This window comes from Pygocentrus nattereri, chromosome 2 (assembly GCF_015220715.1).
Source record: "Pygocentrus nattereri isolate fPygNat1 chromosome 2, fPygNat1.pri, whole genome shotgun sequence".
Classification (NCBI taxonomy): Eukaryota; Metazoa; Chordata; class Actinopteri; order Characiformes; family Serrasalmidae; genus Pygocentrus; species Pygocentrus nattereri.
The window spans coordinates 7,109-16,522 of record NC_051212.1 but is presented as its reverse complement, the minus strand read 5'-3'; the positions used below and the strand labels follow the sequence as shown (position 1 = coordinate 16,522).

Here is a 9,414-nt window from a genome sequence, read left to right as displayed (position 1 = left end):
CAGCCATAGGGTGATCATGCCCAGGCTTGTGTCCCATGTCCAATTAAATTATTCTATTTATTAATTATTAACCTCTAGGTTATGGTTAGGGTAATAAAAATTAGGGTTAATTGGTTATAGTTAGGGTAATAAAAATTAGGGTTAATTAGTTATAGTTAGGGTAATAAAAATTAGGGTTAATTGGTTATATTTAGGGTAATAAAAATTAGGGTTAATGGGTTACAGTTAGGGTAATAAAAATTAGGGTTAATTGGTTATGGTTAGGGTGAGGTTAAGGTTAGGGTTAAGATTTAGGTTTATGGTTAGTCTAAAGTTAAAATTTGGGTTAAAGATTAGGTTTAAGGTAGTCTACGGTTAAGGTTAGGTGTTAGGGTTGGGTTTTAGAGTCTAGGGTTAGCTTAAGGCTAAGCCTAGGAGTTAAGTCTAGGTTTACACCCCTCCCGTTGCAGTGGATCGGCTCCTGCTGGAGATTCCAGATACAGGACCACTGATTCTACTCTTCCAGATGGGTCATGGATAACCCAACTGCCTATTCTAGCTTTATATGGCTCTATTTTCTCACCTACAGTTGTAGTAGAACGGCTCCTGCTGGAGATTACAGTTGCAGGAGCCTTGATTTTCCCCCTCCAAATGAGTCACGCTCCTTCTGTTTTTCTGTCCTACAGTACAGAAATAAAAGTATAAATTAATCTATCAATCTAAATCTTCCTATTTAATCTCACCTACAGCTGTAGTGAAGCAACTCCTGCTGGAGATTCCAGGTGCAGGAGCATTGCTTCCCGTTTTCCATGTGGGTAGCGGCTAACCCAGTGAATTGCCACTTCTTCATGTACTGTTTTCTCCACTGCAGTTGCTGTGGAGCGGCCCCTGCTGGACATTCCAGGTACAGGCCCAGTCATTTAATTATGTTTCCTTCCTATTTTTTCCTCTCCACTACAGTTGCCGTGGAGATTGATATATATGATTTAATGATTTATTTAAAAAACTATTCTCATTAAAATAATTATATCTATTTTTCTAAGTCTTTAGATTTTTTCTCTCTCCACTACAGTTGCCGTGGAGATTATTTGTGTCTAATTTAATGATTCCTATTTTTTCTCTCTCCACTACAGTTGCCGTGGAGATTATTTTGTGTAATTTAATAATTCCTATTTTTTCTCTCTCCACTACAGTTGCCGTGGAGATTATTTTGTATAATTTTAATGGTTTATTTAAACATAATTATATTTATTTTTAATGTTTCTGACTGTTTTCACTAACAGTTACAGCGGAGCGGCTCCTGTTGGGGATTCGAAAAATGTTTACCACATAGAGCATAATTCTAATTATACCAGAGGGACAGAGACCAATAGCGAGAGTTAACTGCACCCAATGGATGACTACTGGTGGCACTGGCAGGGTGCACGGGCCTACCTCGTGTTTGAACCACGAGTGGCACTGGCGAGTTGCACGGGCCTACCTCATACACGTCCCTGGTGGGTGAATTACGGGTGGCACTGGCGGGGTGCATCGGCCTACCTCGTGTACGTCCCTAGTGAGTGAAACACGGGTGACACTTGCGTTGCATGGGTCTACCTCGTACATGACCTTGGTGGGTGAATTACGGGTGACACTAGCGGGGTGCCCGGGCCCACCTCGTACATGTCCCTGGTGGGTTTACGGGTGGCCCTGGCGGGTGCACGGGCCTACCTCGTATACATCCCTGGTGCGTGAATTACGGGTGGCACTGGCGGGGTGCATCGGCCTACCTCGTGTACGTCCCTAGTGAGTGAAACACGGGTGACACTTGCGTTGCATAGGTCTACCTCGTACATGACCTTGGTGGGTGAATTACGGGTGACACTAGCGGGGTGCCCGGGCCCACCTCGTACATGTCCCTGATGGGTTTACGGGTGGCCCTGGCGGGTGCACGGGCCTACCTCGTACACGTCCCTGGTAAGTGAATTATGGGTGGCACTGGCGGGGTATACGATGCCCTCAATAAGTCAAGGGTCATCGTTATGCACGGGCCTACCTCGTAGACGTCCCCAGTGGGTGACTACGGATGGCACTGGCTGAGTTGGGTTTAAAGTTCAGGGTTATAAACCCTGAGTATCCGATGCCCTCGAAGAAAATCAAGGGTCATCGTTGTGCACGGGCCGACCTCTTACAAACCATCAGGCTCAGAAATCATCTCATCAGGTCTCATGTCCACAACGGTGCTAAATCACACTCAGTAATTGGGTTTTGGGGTGTAGTATAAATTAAATTAATTTTATTACCTAAGATATGTTATGACTAAAGAAGTAAATGAAGAAATTTTAGGACACATCATCAGTAGTGTACCTCAGAGTCATCAGGTGTTTCAGCCTTTAAACACTATACACCTTCATCCGAGGCGGCCAGCCATAGGGTGATCATGCCCAGGCTTGTGTCCCATGTCCAATTAAATTATTCTATTTATTAATTATTAACCTCTAGGTTATGGTTAGGGTAATAAAAATTAGGGTTAATTGGTTATAGTTAGGGTAATAAAAATTAGGGTTAATTAGTTATAGTTAGGGTAATAAAAATTAGGGTTAATTGGTTATATTTAGGGTAATAAAAATTAGGGTTAATGGGTTACAGTTAGGGTAATAAAAATTAGGGTTAATTGGTTATGGTTAGGGTGAGGTTAAGGTTAGGGTTAAGATTTAGGTTTATGGTTAGTCTAAAGTTAAAATTTGGGTTAAAGATTAGGTTTAAGCTAGTCTACGGTTAAGGTTAGGTGTTAGGGTTGGGTTTTAGAGTCTAGGGTTAGCTTAAGGCTAAGCCTAGGAGTTAAGTCTAGGTTTACACCCCTCCCGTTGCAGTGGAACGGCTCCTGCTGGAGATTCCAGATACAGGACCACTGATTCTACTCTTCCAGATGGGTCATGGATAACCCAACTGCCTATTCTAGCTTTATATGGCTCTATTTTCTCACCTACAGTTGTAGTAGAACGGCTCCTGCTGGAGATTACAGTTGCAGGAGCCTTGATTTTCCCCTTCCAAATGAGTCACGCTCCTTCTGTTTTTCTGTCCTACAGTACAGAAATAAAAGTATAAATTAATCTATCAATCTAAATCTTCCTATTTAATCTCACCTACAGCTGTAGTGAAGCAACTCCTGCTGGAGATTCCAGGTGCAGGAGCATTGCTTCCCGTTTTCCATGTGGGTAGCGGCTAACCCAGTGAATTGCCACTTCTTCATGTACTGTTTTCTCCACTGCAGTTGCTGTGGAGCGGCCCCTGCTGGACATTCCAGGTACAGGCCCAGTCATTTAATTATGTTTCCTTCCTATTTTTTCCTCTCCACTACAGTTGCCGTGGAGATTGATATATATGATTTAATGATTTATTTAAAAAACTATTCTCATTAAAATAATTATATCTATTTTTCTAAGTCTTTAGATTTTTTCTCTCTCCACTACAGTTGCCGTGGAGATTATTTGTGTCTAATTTAATGATTCCTATTTTTTCTCTCTCCACTACAGTTGCCGTGGAGATTATTTTGTGTAATTTAATAATTCCTATTTTTTCTCTCTCCACTACAGTTGCCGTGGAGATTATTTTGTATAATTTTAATGGTTTATTTAAACATAATTATATTTATTTTTAATGTTTCTGACTGTTTTCACTAACAGTTACAGCGGAGCGGCTCCTGTTGGGGATTCGAAAAATGTTTACCACATAGAGCATAATTCTAATTATACCAGAGGGACAGAGACCAATAGCGAGAGTTAACTGCACCCAATGGATGACTACTGGTGGCACTGGCAGGGTGCACGGGCCTACCTCGTGTTTGAACCACGAGTGGCACTGGCGAGTTGCACGGGCCTACCTCATACACGTCCCTGGTGGGTGAATTACGGGTGGCACTGGCGGGGTGCATCGGCCTACCTCGTGTACGTCCCTAGTGAGTGAAACACGGGTGACACTTGCGTTGCATGGGTCTACCTCGTACATGACCTTGGTGGGTGAATTACGGGTGACACTAGCGGGGTGCCCGGGCCCACCTCGTACATGTCCCTGGTGGGTTTACGGGTGGCCCTGGCGGGTGCACGGGCCTACCTCGTATACATCCCTGGTGCGTGAATTACGGGTGGCACTGGCGGGGTGCATCGGCCTACCTCGTGTACGTCCCTAGTGAGTGAAACACGGGTGACACTTGCGTTGCATAGGTCTACCTCGTACATGACCTTGGTGGGTGAATTACGGGTGACACTAGCGGGGTGCCCGGGCCCACCTCGTACATGTCCCTGGTGGGTTTACGGGTGGCCCTGGCGGGTGCACGGGCCTACCTCGTACACGTCCCTGGTAAGTGAATTATGGGTGGCACTGGCGGGGTATACGATGCCCTCAATAAGTCAAGGGTCATCGTTATGCACGGGCCTACCTCGTAGACGTCCCCAGTGGGTGACTACGGATGGCACTGGCTGAGTTGGGTTTAAAGTTCAGGGTTATAAACCCTGAGTATCCGATGCCCTCGAAGAAAATCAAGGGTCATCGTTGTGCACGGGCCGACCTCTTACAAACCATCAGGCTCAGAAATCATCTCATCAGGTCTCATGTCCACAACGGTGCTAAATCACACTCAGTAATTGGGTTTTGGGGTGTAGTATAAATTAAATTAATTTTATTACCTAAAATATGTTATGACTAAAGAAGTAAATGAAGAAATTTTAGGACACATCATCAGTAGTGTACCTCAGAGTCATCAGGTGTTTCAGCCTTTAAACACTATACACCTTCATCCGAGGCGGCCAGCCATAGGGTGATCATGCCCAGGCTTGTGTCCCATGTCCAATTAAATTATTCTATTTATTAATTATTAACCTCTAGGTTATGGTTAGGGTAATAAAAATTAGGGTTAATTGGTTATAGTTAGGGTAATAAAAATTAGGGTTAATTAGTTATAGTTAGGGTAATAAAAATTAGGGTTAATTGGTTATATTTAGGGTAATAAAAATTAGGGTTAATGGGTTACAGTTAGGGTAATAAAAATTAGGGTTAATTGGTTATGGTTAGGGTGAGGTTAAGGTTAGGGTTAAGATTTAGGTTTATGGTTAGTCTAAAGTTAAAATTTGGGTTAAAAATTAGGTTTAAGTTAGTCTACGGTTAAGGTTAGGTGTTAGGGTTGGGTTTTAGAGTCTAGGGTTAGCTTAAGGCTAAGCCTAGGAGTTAAGTCTGGGTTTACACCCCTCCCGTTGCAGTGGAACGGCTCCTGCTGGAGATTCCAGATACAGGACCACTGATTCTATTTTTCCAGATGGGTCATGGATAACCCAACTGCCTATTCTAGCTTTATATGGCTCTATTTTCTCACCTACAGTTGTAGTAGAACGGCTCCTGCTGGAGATTACAGTTGCAGGAGCCTTGGTTTTCCCCTTCCAAATGAGTCACGCTCCTTCTGTTTTTCTGTCCTACAGTACAGAAATAAAAGTATAAATTAACCTATCAATCTAAATCTTCCTATTTAATCTCACCTACAGCTGTAGTGAAGCAACTCCTGCTGGAGATTCCAGGTGCAGGAGCATTGCTTCCCGTTTTCCATGTGGGTAGCGGCTAACCCAGTGAATTGCCACTTCTTCATGTACTGTTTTCTCCACTGCAGTTGCTGTGGAGCGGCCCCTGCTGGACATTCCAGGTACAGGCCCAGTCATTTAATTATGTTTCCTTCCTAATTTTTCCTCTCCACTACAGTTGCCGTGGAGATTGATATATATGATTTAATGATTTATTTAAAAAACTATTCTCATTAAAATAATTATATCTATTTTTCTAAGTCTTTAGATTTTTTCTCTCTCCACTACAGTTGCCGTGGAGATTATTTGTGTCTAATTTAATGATTCCTATTTTTTCTCTCTCCACTACAGTTGCCGTGGAGATTATTTTGTGTAATTTAATAATTCCTATTTTTTCTCTCTCCACTACAGTTGCCGTGGAGATTATTTTGTATAATTTTAATGGTTTATTTAAACATAATTATATTTATTTTTAATGTTTCTGACTGTTTTCACTAACAGTTACAGCGGAGCGGCTCCTGTTGGGGATTCGAAAAATGTTTACCACATAGAGCATAATTCTAATTATACCAGAGGGACAGAGACCAATAGCGAGAGTTAACTGCACCCAATGGATGACTACTGGTGGCACTGGCAGGGTGCACGGGCCTACCTCGTGTTTGAACCACGAGTGGCACTGGCGAGTTGCACGGGCCTACCTCATACACGTCCCTGGTGGGTGAATTACGGGTGGCACTGGCGGGGTGCATCGGCCTACCTCGTGTACGTCCCTAGTGAGTGAAACACGGGTGACACTTGCGTTGCATGGGTCTACCTCGTACATGACCTTGGTGGGTGAATTACGGGTGACACTAGCGGGGTGCCCGGGCCCACCTCGTACATGACCCTGGTGAGTTTACGGGTGGCCCTGGCGGGTGCACGGGCCTACCTCGTATACATCCCTGGTGCGTGAATTACGGGTGGCACTGGCGGGGTGCATCGGCCTACCTCGTGTACGTCCCTAGTGAGTGAAACACGGGTGACACTTGCGTTGCATAGGTCTACCTCGTACATGACCTTGGTGGGTGAATTACGGGTGACACTAGCGGGGTGCCCGGGCCCACCTCGTACATGTCCCTGGTGGGTTTACGGGTGGCCCTGGCGGGTGCACGGGCCTACCTCGTACACGTCCCTGGTAAGTGAATTATGGGTGGCACTGGCGGGGTATACGATGCCCTCAATAAGTCAAGGGTCATCGTTATGCACGGGCCTACCTCGTAGACGTCCCCAGTGGGTGACTACGGATGGCACTGGCTGAGTTGGGTTTAAAGTTCAGGGTTATAAACCCTGAGTATCCGATGCCCTCGAAGAAAATCAAGGGTCATCGTTGTGCACGGGCCGACCTCTTACAAACCATCAGGCTCAGAAATCATCTCATCAGGTCTCATGTCCACAACGGTGCTAAATCACACTCAGTAATTGGGTTTTGGGGTGTAGTATAAATTAAATTAATTTTATTACCTAAGATATGTTATGACTAAAGAAGTAAATGAAGAAATTTTAGGACACATCATCAGTAGTGTACCTCAGAGTCATCAGGTGTTTCAGCCTTTAAACACTATACACCTTCATCCGAGGCGGCCAGCCATAGGGTGATCATGCCCAGGCTTGTGTCCCATGTCCAATTAAATTATTCTATTTATTAATTATTAACCTCTAGGTTATGGTTAGGGTAATAAAAATTAGGGTTAATTGGTTATAGTTAGGGTAATAAAAATTAGGGTTAATTAGTTATAGTTAGGGTAATAAAAATTAGGGTTAATTGGTTATATTTAGGGTAATAAAAATTAGGGTTAATGGGTTACAGTTAGGGTAATAAAAATTAGGGTTAATTGGTTATGGTTAGGGTGAGGTTAAGGTTAGGGTTAAGATTTAGGTTTATGGTTAGTCTAAAGTTAAAATTTGGGTTAAAGATTAGGTTTAAGCTAGTCTACGGTTAAGGTTAGGTGTTAGGGTTGGGTTTTAGAGTCTAGGGTTAGCTTAAGGCTAAGCCTAGGAGTTAAGTCTAGGTTTACACCCCTCCCGTTGCAGTGGAACGGCTCCTGCTGGAGATTCCAGATACAGGACCACTGATTCTACTCTTCCAGATGGGTCATGGATAACCCAACTGCCTATTCTAGCTTTATATGGCTCTATTTTCTCACCTACAGTTGTAGTAGAACGGCTCCTGCTGGAGATTACAGTTGCAGGAGCCTTGATTTTCCCCCTCCAAATGAGTCACGCTCCTTCTGTTTTTCTGTCCTACAGTACAGAAATAAAAGTATAAATTAATCTATCAATCTAAATCTTCCTATTTAATCTCACCTACAGCTGTAGTGAAGCAACTCCTGCTGGAGATTCCAGGTGCAGGAGCATTGCTTCCCGTTTTCCATGTGGGTAGCGGCTAACCCAGTGAATTGCCACTTCTTCATGTACTGTTTTCTCCACTGCAGTTGCTGTGGAGCGGCCCCTGCTGGACATTCCAGGTACAGGCCCAGTCATTTAATTATGTTTCCTTCCTATTTTTTCCTCTCCACTACAGTTGCCGTGGAGATTGATATATATGATTTAATGATTTATTTAAAAAACTATTCTCATTAAAATAATTATATCTATTTTTCTAAGTCTTTAGATTTTTTCTCTCTCCACTACAGTTGCCGTGGAGATTATTTGTGTCTAATTTAATGATTCCTATTTTTTCTCTCTCCACTACAGTTGCCGTGGAGATTATTTTGTGTAATTTAATAATTCCTATTTTTTCTCTCTCCACTACAGTTGCCGTGGAGATTATTTTGTATAATTTTAATGGTTTATTTAAACATAATTATATTTATTTTTAATGTTTCTGACTGTTTTCACTAACAGTTACAGCGGAGCGGCTCCTGTTGGGGATTCGAAAAATGTTTACCACATAGAGCATAATTCTAATTATACCAGAGGGACAGAGACCAATAGCGAGAGTTAACTGCACCCAATGGATGACTACTGGTGGCACTGGCAGGGTGCACGGGCCTACCTCGTGTTTGAACCACGAGTGGCACTGGCGAGTTGCACGGGCCTACCTCATACACGTCCCTGGTGGGTGAATTACGGGTGGCACTGGCGGGGTGCATCGGCCTACCTCGTGTACGTCCCTAGTGAGTGAAACACGGGTGACACTTGCGTTGCATGGGTCTACCTCGTACATGACCTTGGTGGGTGAATTACGGGTGACACTAGCGGGGTGCCCGGGCCCACCTCGTACATGTCCCTGGTGGGTTTACGGGTGGCCCTGGCGGGTGCACGGGCCTACCTCGTATACATCCCTGGTGCGTGAATTACGGGTGGCACTGGCGGGGTGCATCGGCCTACCTCGTGTACGTCCCTAGTGAGTGAAACACGGGTGACACTTGCGTTGCATAGGTCTACCTCGTACATGACCTTGGTGGGTGAATTACGGGTGACACTAGCGGGGTGCCCGGGCCCACCTCGTACATGTCCTGTCCCTGGTGGGTTTACGGGTGGCCCTGGCGGGTGCACGGGCCTACCTCGTACACGTCCCTGGTAAGTGAATTATGGGTGGCACTGGCGGGGTATACGATGCCCTCAATAAGTCAAGGGTCATCGTTATGCACGGGCCTACCTCGTAGACGTCCCCAGTGGGTGACTACGGATGGCACTGGCTGAGTTGGGTTTAAAGTTCAGGGTTATAAACCCTGAGTATCCGATGCCCTCGAAGAAAATCAAGGGTCATCGTTGTGCACGGGCCGACCTCTTACAAACCATCAGGCTCAGAAATCATCTCATCAGGTCTCATGTCCACAACGGTGCTAAATCACACTCAGTAATTGGGTTTTGGGGTGTAGTATAAATTAAATTAATTTTATTACCT

General features: G+C 44.4%; 1 long non-coding RNA gene across 1 annotated transcript; it reads right to left on the bottom strand.

The window, feature by feature from the left end:
• Positions 1-2,854: 2,854 nt before the first annotated feature.
• Positions 2,855-8,154, bottom strand: LOC119265243. Its single transcript, XR_005131522.1, has 3 exons — positions 7,709-8,154; positions 5,327-5,423; positions 2,855-3,041 (listed from the first exon to the last, which is right to left on the bottom strand). It is a non-coding gene; the product is annotated as an uncharacterized LOC119265243 (long non-coding RNA).
• Positions 8,155-9,414: the final 1,260 nt, after the last annotated feature.